At 34.3% G+C, this 17262-nt stretch overlaps 1 protein-coding gene across 1 annotated transcript in view; it reads right to left on the bottom strand.

Moving 5' to 3' along the window:
- Positions 1 to 16452, bottom strand: part of LOC114240655 (uncharacterized) — a 43395-nt gene extending 26943 nt beyond the window's left edge. Inside the window, exon 1 of the mRNA XM_089734372.1 lies at positions 16088 to 16452. The gene's annotated coding sequence lies outside the window, so the exon portion shown is untranslated. The remainder of the gene's footprint in view (positions 1 to 16087) is intronic.
- Positions 16453 to 17262: the final 810 nt, after the last annotated feature.

Below are 17262 nucleotides of genomic sequence, written 5' to 3'. Positions count from 1 at the left end.
GCCTTTTATACCACGGCGGCGGAATATTCGGTATTTGGGTATTTGTGTCTTGCATTAGAGACGTTTTGATGGAGGTTTTACTGATGGTAGGACCTCTTGTGAGTCCGCAAGGGTAGGTACCAACACCCTGCCTGTTTCAGCCGTGAAGTAGTAATGCGTTTCGGTTTGAGGGGTGGGGCAGCCGTTGTAAATATACTTGAGACCTTAGAACTTATATCTCATGGTGGGTGGTGCATTTACGTTGTAGATGTCTATATGCTAAAGTAACCACTTAACACCAGATGGGCTTTGAGCTTGTCCACCCATCGAAGCACTAAAAAAAAGGTGTCATCACATCTGTTAACCTGTCGCATTTACTAAATATCAAAATCCCCTACTGGGGCTCTCTTACTATAAAGATTGAAAGACCCTTGTCTATAAATCGACATTTAGAGGGACAGAATGACCACAGCGGGTCGTTTTTGTTTTTTTAAAGCAATAAAAATAACGAAAATCTGAATAATTTTATTGACAGTGAACTTACGATTAGTCATCATTATTTTAACGTTTCTATGTTACATACGAACCTTGACCCACATAGCTACCATGAGAATATAATTAAAATAATCAATTTCAGTCAATTTTCTTTTAAAGTCACGATTTGAATCCGTCTTAAATCGTGAGCTATTATTATTATGACATGACTTTACAATCTTTATACCGACCAGATAGATGTTCTTAGTGTTCTTACACCGGATAACTATCGAAACACATATTTTTCAAAAATGTATAGAAAACAATGAGGAAAATATTTTTATAAATTTCTAACTCTATTGTCCGACATACATCATCGAATAGACAACAAAAGAAACTACTGCTACCCGAACTACAAATAAATGTGTAAAATGCTAAACACGACCCTTCATTTTCACATGAAACAAAATATTACTTTCTTAAAAAATAACTTATAGTTTTTTTATTGGATATGAATTTTTTTTTAAAACAGTTTTTGTTTTTTCTTTTGTTAATAATGTGTTTACAGGATGTTTAAAAACGGCAAAAATACGGACTAATGTTACAAGCTTCCTATTCCTTAAAATAGTTAAACGATTTATAATTTTTTTAGCATAGTATTAGATGTCAAAGGATTAAGTATATGGCAAGAAAATTACTATTTAGTGTCATTATCAAGGGACGAGTGTCATTCGTTGCGTTAGCACTTAAATAAGAAGCAAATTTAAATTTTCCTGCTGAATAAACTTGCACACTATTAATTCTTAAGCGTATACGAATCAATCTTATCCAAATCGCACATTTGGAAACGCGTAACGGACCGTAGGTCGAGATCTTATCACGATCATCCGGCGATTCTAAACATTGCAACACGAATCCGAAATGAATCTGCACGCATCAACTTTCTTATTGTTTCGTTTTAATTATATAGAGCGTATTCGCTAGTCATTTGGTTCAATGGTACAACAGTGCAAGGTCATGTTCTAAAAATGATAACTATTTTTGCCGCGGTAAAGTGACAAATCATTAGATGAGGCGCATCACGTTTGTCGTGTAAAAATAGTAAATAAATAATAGTTTAAAAAAACTAACAATATACGCTTTTATAGAAAATCCAAATAAAAAATTGAAAATAAATTTTCTATAAAAGCGTATTTTGTTAGTTTTTTTAAACTATTATTTATTTTTAATTTTTTAGTTCAATTGCAATTTTTGGAATTTTTTATTTTTTAACATTGAATTGTCATCGGTCCTTAATAAGTATACCAAATTTCGAGTTAATCCGATTGTTTTGAAGGCGTCAAAATCATGTTCAAAAATTCCGTTACAAACATACATTCATCTGAAGCTAATAAAAGCGTATTAAAAAGTGGTTATCACCACTCATATATTGTCGCTCACATATTATCAGAATGATCAAACTAATAGAATTCTTAAAAAATCATTTTAAAAATATATCATAGTCACCTTATCATAGTTTGATAAAACATGACAAAAACTATCTTGGAAAACACAATTTAATTGAGTATAGTAAAAATAATAGATATCACAAACACTTTTATTTAATGGGTTCTTACCACGATTTTTACGTTAAATGAGTTCCCGATATTTTGACGTCGTAGTAAACTTGATAAGGAAAGCTTTCCTTCAGTGGAACTTAAGAAATGCAAAAATTGGCATTCATCTAGCTAGAACCAACATAGCAGTGCTGTTTTCCGGTTCAAAGAGTGAGACCGCTGTTATACAATTGAGACTTTTGACCTCATGTTTCAAGGGGGTTTGGCATACACCTAGTCTATAGGAGTTTTGCCGCAAAGATAGGCTATATAAGCCATCTTCGAGCACACGAGCGCCAAATCGACGGATAGGAGTCAAAGTGGTCGCCATGGCCGAAATCGGTCGGATGAATCATCATCATCATCATCAGTCTATGGGCTACATTAAAAAAAACCACTTAAGTCTAAATGCTAAATAAAAACTAAAATGCGCTTTAAAATTATTTAAAGCATTAATAGCATAGCCTAACATTAGAACACGCAATGATTGGTCAATAATCAATTCTAAAGCACTTTTAAATAACACTTAAAAGTGGTACTTATTCTCTTTAACAGCTTCGAGATGAGATTCATTGGTGTTTATGCAAATTGTTCTAACAGTAAAACAATGAATCACACATGAATGAATTTGTGATAGATAAAAAAAATTTACTGCTTAACAAAAATTTATTGAACCTTAATTAGTTTACGATAATATTTACATGATTGCAGAGTGATTAACTTTTATTAGACTTTTTTTTTTGTTTTAACAATTTTTGATTACGGTCATTGAACTTTGTAGAGTTAATTTTAAAGTCGCGAAGCATAAAAGTAAACATATCCTCAAATAGCATATTAAATGTTGTGTCCTTTATTCCGATGACGCAAAGCTTGATATCTGTATGAAAAATATCTTAACCCGTTACGTTTATTCTTTCTAAATGTATCAGCGATTTTTTTTTCGTCTGGCATTTTATTAAAACAGTTAAAATGATCAGGGCGTGGTTTGCCAATTTAGACATTAATAATACTCGTACTGTCAATGAATTATGAACAAACAAACGGCAACGCCCTGCTAAATTTTAAATTAATAATAAATTATAATATTCGATTCATAATTACTTAGAAGAATTACTAATTAGAGCACTAACGGTGTTATAGTATTTCGGTCGGTATTTGCAAGTCGTAGGCATTGATTAAAAGTATTTTTACAATTTAATATCGCGGGTTTTTTTTATTATTATTTCTATCAATGCTCTGGCTCTGACTTTAAAATTAGATCATACGTACAATTTATTTATTTTTTATTTATTTATTTATTTATTACACTTCATGTAAAATTTACATTGGCGGACTTAATGCCTAAGGCATTCTCTACCAGTCAACCAAAGGTAGTGCAGAGTAAATAGTTGTAGGTGCAATGAAATTTATATTAAGTTACAAATACATACACAAAAAAGTTTTTTTTTTTTATTGCTTAGATGGGTGGACGAGCTCACAGCCCACCTGGTGTTAAGTGGTTACTGGAGCCCATAGACATCTACAACGTAAATGCGCCACCCACCTTGAGATATAAGTTCTAAGGTCTCAGTATAGTTACAACGGCTACCCCACCCTTCAAACCGAAACGCATTACTGCTTCACGGCAGAAATAGGCAGGGTGGTGGTACCTACCCGTGCGGACTCACAATAGGTCCTACCACCAGTGATTACGCAAATTATAATTTTGCGGGTTTGATTTTTATTACACGATGTTATTCCTTCACCGTGGAAGTCAATCGTGAACATTTGTTAAGTACGTATTTCATTCGAAAAATTGGTACCCGCCTGCGGGATTCGAACACCGGTGCATCGCAACTACGAATGCACCGGACGTCTTATCCTTATGGCCACGACGACTTATATATATATACACAATCACATATACATTACAAAAAAGGTTCGTTAATATTTTAAAAAAATATTAGCATTGTGCACTTCTTCTCTATATTCTCTATAAGTGTGGAAAATTTCATACTCCTCCGTCCGCGCAATTTTCGTAAAAAGGGATAGGTACAAAGTTTTTGCTTCACTTATTAATATACTAGCGACCCGCCCTCGCTTCGCTTCGGAAACATTAAAACACACTAGAAAACAAAAAAAAAATTAAAAAAGTAGCCTATGTTCATCAGGGACAATGTCGGCTTCTAATGGAAAAAGAATTTTTCAAATCGGTCCAGTAGTTTCGGAGCCTATTCGAAGCAAACAAACAAACAAATCTTTCCTCTTTATAATATTAGTATAGATATAGATAGAACAAAAACGTATTAAAAACAATAATATTACAACAAAAAGCATTTCTAATGACAGCACAACTTATTGAAACAACTTTTAAAATATCGCGTTTTCTCAATAAATCACTAATATAACATTGTCATAAAACTGACAATGAAACAAATTGCCTAATAATTTAACGGTCCATACGCGGAACCGGTCAGTTTTGTACTAATCGATCAAAATAAATGGTTTACATTTAATCACGGCAATTTTTTTTTAAACACATACGGTCAATGATCTTCGGATTTACGATAAGTAAATTGAGCTATAAAATAACATTCTCTAAAGTGCATTAAAACAAAACAATTAATTTAATCATCTCAGTTTAAGACATAATGACATAATTGCAACAAAACCGAACAACAACGTAATTTAAATTTAACTAATATAGACAATTAATTATTTTATCTATTATTTAATTTATTTACTATTATTAATTATTTTATTTATTACTAGCTACCCCGGCAAACTTCTTAGTGCCTCAATCGACAAATAAAAGACCTAAACTTTTGTATAAAATAAACTTAAAGCAAACAAAAGGTATCCATCCGACGGGGGACACATCAAAGGAAAAACAAAATTGTTATTTTTATTTAATTCCGAGCATTTTCATATTTATCTACCTATTAAACCTTCTCTGGACTTGCACAAACAATTGAAAACCAATATTTAGCCAAATCGGACCAGCCGTTCTCGAGTTTTAGCGAGACTAACGAACAGCAATTCATTTTTACATATATAGAAGAAGATAGATATAGACAATTAATTATTTTATATATTAGATTAGATCAGAAAATATTATTATTACATTATTTCCGATATTTCGAATGCTTTATAGTCTTCGTCATGACCGACGGCCAGCCGAAATGATAAAATGACAAAAAAACGCTAAATTAAACAGTCAATCAGGTTTTAATTATGTCTAAAACTTGCGGAAATCGAAGAAAATACTATTTCATTAGTTGTCATAGAAATAGGAAGAACGATACGAATATTGTATTATCAAGCGAGTAGGGAAAACGAGTTAGCTTTAGAAACAATGGCGAAGTGGTTTTATTTTTATTGCATCGCTGTGCCCGGGAAGCCGAACTCGTGGTCTACCTGGTAAAGATAATTCGAGCTGATCTACATTACAGTCGTTTGCTGGAAGTATGAGGTCAATATTTCGATAACAATAACCCTAATCTATGCTCGTATTATGTATACGTTCATCTTCGAAGCATCAATATCGGCAATGGCAGAGGAACTGCCAGGCCATACAATGTATCTGCTCCAGAATACGAACAAAATAGTTGTCTCCGATTCTACGCTATAAAAATAAGCATTCCCTGTTAGTTTTTTTTATTGCCTTTGTAGGCAGACGAGCATACGGCCCACCTGATGGTAAGTGGTCATCGTCGCTCATGGACGTCAGCAATGCCAGGGGCAGAGCCAAGTCGCTGCCTACCATTAAGTACTCTCCGCAAGCCTCGTTTGAATAAGGACATGTTATAGCGCTCGGAAAACACCGTGGAGGGGAGTTCATTCCAAAGCCGGATGGTACGTGGCAAAAAAGATCTTTGGAAACACACTGTCGATGAGCGCAGCGGTTTTATTTCCACATCTTAAAATAATTTTGAATTTACGCCACTAACAAAGGACCATAAACATCTTAGCCAACGGAACAGCCTCGAGAGGACCATCTAAGCAGAAGAACAAAGTAATAAAAAAGAACAATTATAAAACAAAGCGACTTAAATGTTAATACGCTGCCTCAATTCAGCGTTTGAATAAAAAAATGGTCATTGTTACATACTCGGCACGTAAAAACAAAACATCCTCCTTTTAGTGTACGTGGTGATAGTGATCTCGTTGTAATTATATTTTTGAATCATGCCGAGTTCGTTGGCTTAGCGAGCGTGATAAAGGCTTTCGCAAATATAAACATGCGTGAAATAGAATTTTAGATTTTATCCTATAATCGATGCCAGAGTTTGTGTTAATAGTTTACGTAGGCACAATCCAAATTTACACAAAGAAGTAAAGTGGTTCTTTTATGACATGGTGAATAACGGCTCACGGCCTACCTGATTTTAGGTAGTTACTTGAACCTATCGACATAAATAACCCGAATTCCATTATCCACCTTGAGACTCTATGGCTATTGGCTGAAGGTCTATGGCTGAATTCTATCGTAATTACACAAATTACAATATTTTCGGGTTTGATTTTTATTTCCATTTCCATTGTCGTATCACTCTTGTCAGAGCGGTCGTGGTTGTCATTCAGCATCATTGCTGTGGGCAGATGTTATGCGCCTCACGTGCAATCGCCACTCCTCCCGGTTTGCAGTGAGCCTGGTACACTCATGCAAATAGCCGTCAACTGCCGACTTGACCTGGTCGGTCCATCGCATGGGCAACCTTCCACGCGGTCTGGTGCCTTCTACTTTGCCCTGAACGACAAAGCGCTCTATATAGTCATTTCCTCATATTCACGTATTACTTCATCGTGGAAGTAATTCGTGAATATTAGTTAAGTACGTCTCTCATTAGAAAAATTGGTGTAGCTGCCTGCGAGATTCGAATACCGGCTTAGCCGCACCGCTGGATACAAATAAATTACGCGTGGTTTGTTTATTTACTTGTTCGGGAATTACGCAAAAAGCATTAAATGGATAGCAAATGTGAATAAAGTTGTTTGCTCACAAAACTAACATTTCATATTTAATCTCGCTGTCATAACAACTGACGCGGGTCGATAGTATTGTAACCTCATTTGAAAATCAAGTAACCAATATAAGCACTAAGCCATATAAACAATTTTATTTCGAAAACAACCGAGAACAAGTGTGGTGATACTGAAAACTACTTACATGGCGCTCTTGTTTTTGATCGATAGTTTTGAGGTCGCGTCTGAGGTCAAGTCTGGCCAAGAGTAATAGTCGTTGACTAAGAGCGCGAATTACCACCACGCTCAAAACATACTTAATTCGAAGCACGTTACAAAACCTTAGATGCACAATGAACGTAGAAACTTTTGTGTCCCCATAAACTTCCCCCATTATTTAAAAAATTCATTCGTCAGGAACTACAGCACAATTCATAATTAACGAGAAACCTATTGAAATATTCCGATATGAGCGAGCATAATTTATAATGAAAGGAAATAACCATCATCAATGACACTTCTGAGATGTTCCTAATGCAGGGAAAAAATATTACAGGTATTTTTGCACTATCTAGATGGATAAATGAGCTCTTGGCTACCCTGGTGCTCAGTGCTCACCGGAAATCATACACATCAGAACGTGAATGCTGTCCTTAACCATTGAGATTTTATTGTTTAACTGCTCAAACTGTAATAGGATAGTATGATACTCAGAGAACGCTGCTGCCCATTCTCCCGTTGCTTTTTTCCTACCTAAGCTGATAGCCTTGAGAGGGTATTTCAGCGTAACCTTAACTAGTAGGTGAGCTTGTGGGGCTCAAACCTGACGACGTTTGCTAACATGAACCCTAGCAAGAGCAGTGCTTCGCAGAATCTAACACCGGATCGGAAACGCGACCCACTGAGAAGATCCGACGAGAAACTCATTGGGCTGTGTCTGAGGGTTAATTTACTTGTCGAGCCCTTCGCCGCAAGCGACTGCTTGCGCAACCCAATAACGTTTAACAAGGATGAGAAGTATTATCGCGTAATTATTTCTGTAGTTTTTCTTAGTTCCCTAATTCCTATAATAGTTGGTTCCTATCTTTAGTACTAGAGACATGTTGCGAAAAGTGACAGTCTTGTAGAAGGAGTTCATAATTTAGCGTTAGGTTTTACAGAACCCACCATGTAGTCATTGATTGTCTAAAATTTCATTTAACAAATATGTACCTACTAAAGAGTGTTGTCGTGTGCCAAAGAGGTGATCCACATCTTCGATTGTTACTATGTAAATTAGAAACGTGCATGCTGTGTAACTGTTTAACTGTTTAATATATTGTTATTGAGGAATAAACAGATTCTTGGCAATGAACTTGATCCTACTTGGCGTTAAAGCCATTACATATATTGGTTACATTCAAACGACGTATTAAAATTCCTAAATAATAATTGCAAGCTATGCTAAATCAAGATAAATGTATATTGATGAATTATTAAAATATGTTTATATGTAATTTCATTGATTTTGACTGGGGAGGATGTGCAAAAGAGCTCTCCCCACAAACACCTGAATACAGCCTCTAGCTTCAAGGGTTGAAACCCCAATTGTATTGAAATTACGACAGCCTTCAAATTGAAAAACACGGTTGCTTCGCGGCATAAGTGGTTTATGAACATATGTACAATTTCTTAACGAAAACAAAAATACACAATTAACAATATAATTATTAATATATCTTAAATTTCATCAGTTCAATTTAGAATCATAGAAAGAAGTATACTAAACAAAACCTGGTACTTAAATGAAATACTGTCGACTAGAAACATTAAATGTAATTCAATTGTCATTAACACTGTTCGAAGATCCAGATTTTTATTTACACGAGAAATTTGTTGGCATTTCTAACTAGTCAGAGCAAATTCACACCGCAATAATTATTACTAATGTACATTATGAATGTACATTAAATGTGAAAAAGTTCAATGATCTTAGAATTTGATAATTTTGACAAAAGTATTTATTATTATAGGCATACTTTGAAGTTTTAACTGTTTGTACTGTTTTTATTTGGCAATTGAATGCGAGTAAAAAATAAAACTATCCAAGTTATAAAATTAATGAAAGCGGTTGACTTTTCATGACTGATAAATTTATCAGTCATGAAAAGTCAACTGCTCCAATTGGAGCAGTTGTTCTTTTTCTACTGAAGCAATAGAGGCCTTTTTTAAGCCAATAATCGCTTCATCCCAAAAATAACTCACAGAACCTATTACGTCCGACATTACATATGATGAGTTATTTTAACAAACAATTGGTTTTGATACATATCACGTATTTGGATAGGAAATCACTTATTCCCTAACGTTGAAGAAAATAAACCGTAAAAACTGCTAAATAATTATTAAAGTTTTCATTGAGTGTCATTTCAAAAAATGAAAAGGGTATAATGATATTAAAGTAAAAAAAATAGCTGTCCGTAGCGTTTCTAGATTGAACTCGTATATCCAAAGAGTTCAAGATAGCATCGTAACTCACTATGAAACTGGTTTGCAAGAACTCGAATACTTAAGGGTCTTATTATTGACCCAAGGGCTAAAAAATCATTGTACCAGTCAACTACTGGAGTATAAATTGAACAGGTTTGCACATCTGCCTTGGCTTGCAGTCCTTCAAGCCAAACTTAATCGTTTTGTTCAATATAAGACATGTTTTTAATACAATAAAACCTAGCTGACCGATAAAGAATGTATACACGTAGAATCCGCACCGAAGAAATAGGAGAAAAAAATTACAAGAAAATTACGCTTCTTACGCAGCTGGGATGATATTACAGAAAGCATTGCGAATGTAATGTGATGTTGTAAGAATAAAAATAGCAAGCGATTTTTTTTGTCAATCTTTGTTGGTTTAAATTGAACAAACCCTACTTTGTATCGTGGCACATTGATTATCAGGCCCTAACTAGCTGTATTTTTAGTCTTATAAATTCTCAATTGAATTAGTGACGGACACATACATTTATTAAAAAAAAAGATCTTAGTTTTTCGTTTGCAGCCATTTATGAGCATCGCCAATAGCAACTAAAGCCTTTTGGGGTGCATACAATTAATTCGCTATCAAAAATAATTTAAATTTTGACGTTTAATAGTTTTACATTTAAAAAATAATAATAATAATAAACATTTATTCCAAACATAAGTTTACAAAAAATGAAACAAAAATAACGAGGCTTGGAAAGGGTTACCGGCTCAGCAATGCCTAACAGTACCGAGACAATCGGTACTGGGGCGCTGATCTTCCGCCGGCACCTGCGGAGGGACGTGCACACCAGCATCAGATGTATATAGCTTGTAATGACACAATGATTATCACAGTACATAGATAGTGTCATGAGCGACAACAATATTCAATCTATTACAGGTGCCGAGCGCCGATCGCATACCTTAATAATTGACACTTGGAAATATTGCGTGTCCTGTAGATTCATTGTGATACCACTTCAATGCTTATTGTGGATTACAATAATAAGTACTAGAAAAATGTAAAGATTTGATAATCAAATACCATCTCAATTAGAACAGATTTAATTGTAGATATAAATAAATAAAATGTATTTACTGGTATGTAAATAAAGGACAGTAGTATCAGTTTCACTTAGATTCAAGATGGGAGAAGGAAGTCACTTTGTGAGGTCTATGGGCTCCAACAGGTACTTAACACCAGACGAGGCGTGAGATCTCGTCGAACCGTTAAAATAATTGCAAAATATCACAACGAAGTGATATTCTAGTATTAATCGTATTCCTATAGAGCATACCAATTTCTTTAATGGTCTTTAAGGAACCGAGAAGTTCACAACCTGCTTGGTAATATGCGATTAACGGAACCAATAGTCATCACAACGTGAAGGCTGCCCCCTTCCTTAAGTTGTAAAGTTGAAGTCACATTTTTATTATATAACGACTACCAGAATGCAACAGGAATGCATAATACACAGAGGTAGAAATGGGCAGGATGGTACTCGTCTGTGTGAGCTAATGGCGCCATGGGGCAATGCTTGGTCACATGGCCATACCTGCCACCATCATGAGCTTATTTGGGCTAAATTCCATATCAAATCCTGTTTTAAAACTAAGTATACAAAAATATAGAACGTAATTATAAATTTTAACTGTGACATAACTACTAGCTTGTAAGCATCGACAATGGCATTGCCAGATTAAAGTATTGGCCATTTCGATTGTTTGAATTAAACTGAAAAATATCTCACAGCTTAATCACGTTAAAACACAAATGCGTTATGCACTTTAATTATGAGAGTACACCACAAAACTAGATCTGATACAATTCATACTTGTAAATTAATAATGTTTACCGAAATCCCAAAACGGGTCAGGTCATGGATGCTTTGTGATTCAATAAAAACTATTGTCTATTTTTCACAATGTTAAAGATTGTTCTGATCAAGAAACGTGCATTGCATTCTTGAGACATGTAACATAATTCAATGTCAAGGTAATTATAACAAAGAATTAACATAAAAAAATTATTGAAGTGCATTGTTTTTTCACGACACAACATAAACAGTTTCAGTTTTTTTTTTCCTACCTAAGCTGATAGCCTTGAGAGGCTATTTCAGCGTAGCCTTAGCTAGTAGGTGAGCTCACGGGGCTCAAACCTGAGGACGTTGCTAACACGAACTCTAGCAAGAGCCGTGCTTCGCTGAATCTACCACCGGATCGGTAAGGCGACCCACTGAGAAGATCCGGCGAGAAATTCAGTGGGCTGTGTCTGTGGGCTAATTTACTCGTCGAGCAAGCGGCGGGTTCGACAAGAACGATGACCGGCAGTTTCAGTCCGCTGCCTCACTTGCTGTTTAAATATCGTTAAACGAATGCAATACACGGACTTATTTTGGGAAGAAAACATTACTGGTAGCCTGCGGATTTTTCCTACTTTACTAGGATCTAGGACCATTTACCATTCCTAGCATAGTGCTTATAAGCTCTTTGATTTCTGGTATGATTTAAATTTTTTTTAAGGGATTTTATGACCTGGTAACTGAGACCTTTAAGTCATGTCTTATTTTAATTTATATTCATATTTTTATGAAAGATGATATTATGGAGTGAAATGAAATGAAGATAATTAATTTGAAACATTAATCAACTGGGATGAAATGAAATGAAATGGGATAAAATTAACCTCGGTAAAATGGTGGTCATTTACTAAGATTTTTTCAGTGGACTTTTTGGAGGATCCCGAGAAGCTACGTCCAGCGGCTTTGTTTAATTTTCCCACATTTGTGCATTTTCACAGATATTAAACAGTTAATAAACCACCATTATTACACATTTAAACCCGAAGAAACACTAAATAGACAAAATAAAACAAATCACACCACTAAACTGCTCGCGCTCCCGCCAAAAAGTCTCCGGTATGAATTAAATAATCGATGTGAGCCACAGTTAATTAATTTGACTTAGAAATAAAAAAAATAACGCCAACATATGTTTCGAATTATAATCGAGACAGCTACAAAAGATTGAACATATGTATTTTACGTTCATGAATACTCACTATCTTTTTAATAATATTCTGAAAAATCTTCATCCCAATATATACATATACCTAAATGCGTAATATTTCAGTAATAGGTCAGACTGGAAGATTTGTATCTAAGTTTATTCGCTCGTTTAAAATTCAAAACCCTACTGTAATTTTCTTTTCCTACTTGTACACAGATTACGAAGACCATACAATTCTCATATCGATGGAATTACAATGAACGTACGCCTTTGGAGTGTTGCCAGGTGCATATGTTACAGGATCCGTTCGTTAGGTACCTACAAATGTTAAAATTGCTAATTTATACACTCCTGGTCAAACGGTAGAGTCAATTATGGCAGAGTTACAAATATACCCTTTAGTTACGGTACTCGCTTATAATTTTTCATAAGCGAATTCATTAATTGATCGATCTCATGAAAAATGAGAAACATATAACATTTTATGACCCATTAAAACAATGCTGTTCCAATTTTAAACTCACTTGATTGTTCCAGTACCTCCCAAAAATGTATCTCCTTTAAAAATGTATGCTTTTTAATTATCCACTAGCAAACTCTGCCTGCCTGCTGGCCTACCTTTGATTATATGATTCAATCGCTACTAAACTTATGGTATACATAAATATACACAGATATAAACACAACTTATAAATTATATATGTGTAGATAAATTGATCGATTGACATAGTTATTGTAGGTCCTAATAAAATAAGCTTTTCGACTATTAACACGCTATTATAATATTTAATAAAATAAACACGATAGTATTTGACCCTCAAGCTATTACTGTCACTATATTCTCATCCATTTTTTTAACTTTACTATTCACCGCAAAACCCAGATATGTATGTACCATACCTAAGGACTGCTAATACACAAAATATCAATACTAAATAACTAAGCTGTTGTTTGTTTATCTGCTTAAATGTATTTGTGCAGTATAAGATACAAAAGATAAAATATTAATAAGTATAATTTTATAACGAACAGTAACATTAATTTATTTATTACTAGCTGACCCGGCCGACTTCGTAGTGCCTCAATCGATAAATAAAAGACCTAAACTTTTGTATAAAATAAACTTAAAAGAAACAAAGGGAATCCGTCCGTCGGGGGGAAATCAAAGGGAAAAAAACAAAATTGTTATTTTTATTTAATTCCTGGCATTTTCATATTTATCTACCTTTTAAACCTTCTCTGGACTTTCACAAATAATTCAAGACCAAAATTAGCCAAATCGGTTCAGCCATTCTCGAGTTTTAGCGAGACTAACGAACAGCAATTCATTTTTATATATAGAGATAGATAAAAATATTATGAATTTATACTATGTTAAATAAGAATAAAGTCCAGATTTATCCGAAATCTATTCGTATAAATTAGTATAGGATTTTGAACATCATTATAAAATGCAAAAAAAAATACAAAATAATTCTCGTCTGACAATACTAGTCTCCGTATGGTAGCATCTCTAACCAGTCCGTGTTAGTAAACAATGGTTTAGTTCAACACGAAGGACAGAGATTCCTCTTACGATAAGCACGAGGGATATAAAATGAGGCGTGGAAATGCTGGTGCATTTAATGGTATCTCACGTAAGGCACCTAACCAGTGAAATAACTTTGAGTACAAGATTTATCTTCAATTCAATGTGTATGATATCATTGCAATTATTATGAAAACTTCAAACGAATATAATGATGGAATATGGTTTTAATTTTATTTAAGTTTGCCTAAAGAATAAAAATATTTTAATCGAATAAGTTTAACTATATGTTGAACTGCTAAATACGATGTTTCTCTCGTAGCAGCTTTCGTAAATGAAAAACGAATATTAATCATAATGAGTTTCAATATTGAATTTCACAATGTTACTACTTAACGATTAGATATATGTTCTTTATTAATAACTAGCTGACCCGGCAGACTTAGTAGTGCCTCAATCGATAAATAAAAGACCTAAACTTTTCTATAAAATAAACTTAAAAGAAACAAAAAGAATCCGTCCGACGGGGGACACATCAAAGGAAAAACAAAATTGTTATTTTTATTTATTTCCGAGCATTTTCATATTTATCTACCTTTTAAGCCTTCTCTGGACTTCCACAAATAATTAAATACCAATATATATATTTTTTTATTTTATTGCCTTTTTAGGCAGACGGGCATACGGCCCACCTGATGGTGAGTGGTTACCGTCGCCCATGGACTTCAGCAATGCCAGGGGCAGAGCCAAGCCGCTGCCTACCTTATTAGCCAAATGGGTCCAGCCGTTATCGAGTTTTAGCGAGACTAACGAACAGCAATTCATTTATATATATAAGAAGATAAGACGTAGCTGTAACTTTTTTTTACGGTAAACGGGCAGACGAGCTGGCTGTTATTGTTTAGCGATTAGTGGACATCAACCTCCTTCTTGGAAAATTTAAATTCTGGCCCCCATTTCATTTTAATAACGACCATACTCTATATATATATCCTATAAACTCAATACATCAGACGGGCTCTACAACCAGTAATAATCGATTTCGGAATCTATTCGAATAAAGCAACTGTTGTTATTATTTATTCTTAAACTATAAACCACCACTACATTTTGTGACCTCATATATACATGACATTACAAATCGTTCCCGATATCAGTCAAAACAAAAAACTTTTTCCTTTCGAACTCGCAGTCGATCACAGCATATTGATAGGCTACCAATAATTTGTAAACGCATTTCACGTTACTTGTATTTTTAGAACACTTTCGGAAAGAATAAAGTACGGGTACTGTCTTGGATCTGCGATATCGCCTATTTAATATATCCGCTCTTGATACCGCTGGTTTGAGAGAGCAATTTTTTTTATGATATGAAACCTGATTAGCTGTTAGTTGACTACCTATTAAAATCATCGTATTTACGTCACGCGGTAACTGAAGATATCACAGTTATACCAAAATTGCAATCATCATTGAAATTAAACGAATTTAAATAGGTGCTGAGCTTAGGTTAAATCTTTCATTTAAAAAATGGAACCTGATATTTTTTGAGGTAGTACTTTGAGTTCCCGTAAATATTAAATCACGTCTGCGTCCGTAGTTAAGCAGGAACATCGGATTTATGACTTACGAAATTTATCCTACCTTTTTCAAAATGCTTTCATACGCTGAATTGGTTTCAAAACAATTGCTATTTAAAAAAAGCTCGTTATTAAACTAAAAATCAAGTGAATAAATAATATTATAATAACCCGTCTGCAATATGTTAGTTGAAATTTAAAAGTATCTCGACCCTGATTGAAAACTGTAATTATTTCTGTATGATATATAACTTATCAATTTATAATGGACAAATTAATTATATTCAAATTTTAAAGTAAATAAGTATGGTTAAATATTAGTAAAAAAAAAACTGTACCTATTTGGAAAACTTATATTTATTATGTAATGTTAGAAGCTTTCATTAATGAAAATATTATTGGGAAACTGAAATAAAATTGACATGGGAGAGACAAGGTAGTAAAGTCATTATTTGTTTAGTAGCAATAGAACTTACCTGAAATTTTTATTCGTATAATTTAAAAATCACTTTAAGCTAGATTTTTGCATACAATTCACTAATTTAAATTTAAGTACAATTTAAGCAAAATTAAGTTCGAACTTTAAAACGTCACTTGAAATTCGAAATTTAAAATTTTTGTTTTTTTATCTATTTTTGCAAAGAGGACTTTTCGCCGGGCGAGTCGGTATAAAAATGACGATTTTTCTAGCAAGGGGCTGGTGCTCGTCCTTGCGTGGCGGGCAAGGTCTCGGCAATGCTGTATGTGAGCGTACACTTCTGTTCCTTTGCTTCTTATACCTCGTCGAACATATGATTTTACTGATTAACCTACGTAATAGGGGTTAAAGTATAAAATTGTAGTTTTATTGTAATAGGTACTTCGAATTGACATAGAACCTTCATGGATTAAGATATTTGAGTGAAACTTTTTTGAAATGGAACCTATGAGGTTCTTCTTTTAAAAAATGTGCAATATTCGATTATCGACTTTCAGTTGGATACTTCGAAAATTCGAGTGATTTTTTAATACGAGTTCCGACGCGGAACTAACGCTGCAGAAACAACTCGCAATATCGATGTAGCGTTTGGAGAGGGGACTGCTAATGAACGCACCGTGCGATTTTGATTTAAACGTATTTTTAACTAATTTGCGTCAAATCAATAAAATTAAAAAATATGAAAATATGAAAAACGGGTGCCTCATGATTTGACTTATCTGCAGAAAGAAACGTCTGTTGAAACTTTTGTTGGCTTGTTCAATCGATACAGAAATGAAGAAACATTGGATCGAATTGTGACATGTGATGAAAAGTGGATTCTTTACGATAACTGTAAGCAAAAAATGCAATGGCTGACCCCAGGTCAAACGCCGCAACAGTATCCTAAAGTAAAGCTTACCAATAAAAAGGTAATGGTAGCTGTTTGGTGGTCTCAGTATGGTGTTATTCACTATAGCTTTCTCCGATCTGGTCAAGCAATAACGGCAGTTGTCTATTGTGCCGAACGATTTTATACTGGTGGTAGGACCTCTTGTGAGTCCGCGCGGGTAGGTACCACCGCCCTGCCTATTTCTGCCGTGAAGCAGTAATGCGTTTCGGTTTGAAGGGTGGGGCAACCGTTGTAACTATACTGAGATCTTAGAACTTATATCTCAAGGTGGGTGGCGCATT

The sequence above is a fragment of the Bombyx mandarina genome, chromosome 17 (assembly GCF_030267445.1).
Source record: "Bombyx mandarina strain Sakado chromosome 17, ASM3026744v2".
Taxonomy (NCBI): domain Eukaryota; kingdom Metazoa; phylum Arthropoda; class Insecta; order Lepidoptera; family Bombycidae; genus Bombyx; species Bombyx mandarina.
This window is presented reverse-complemented; position numbering and strand designations above follow the sequence as displayed.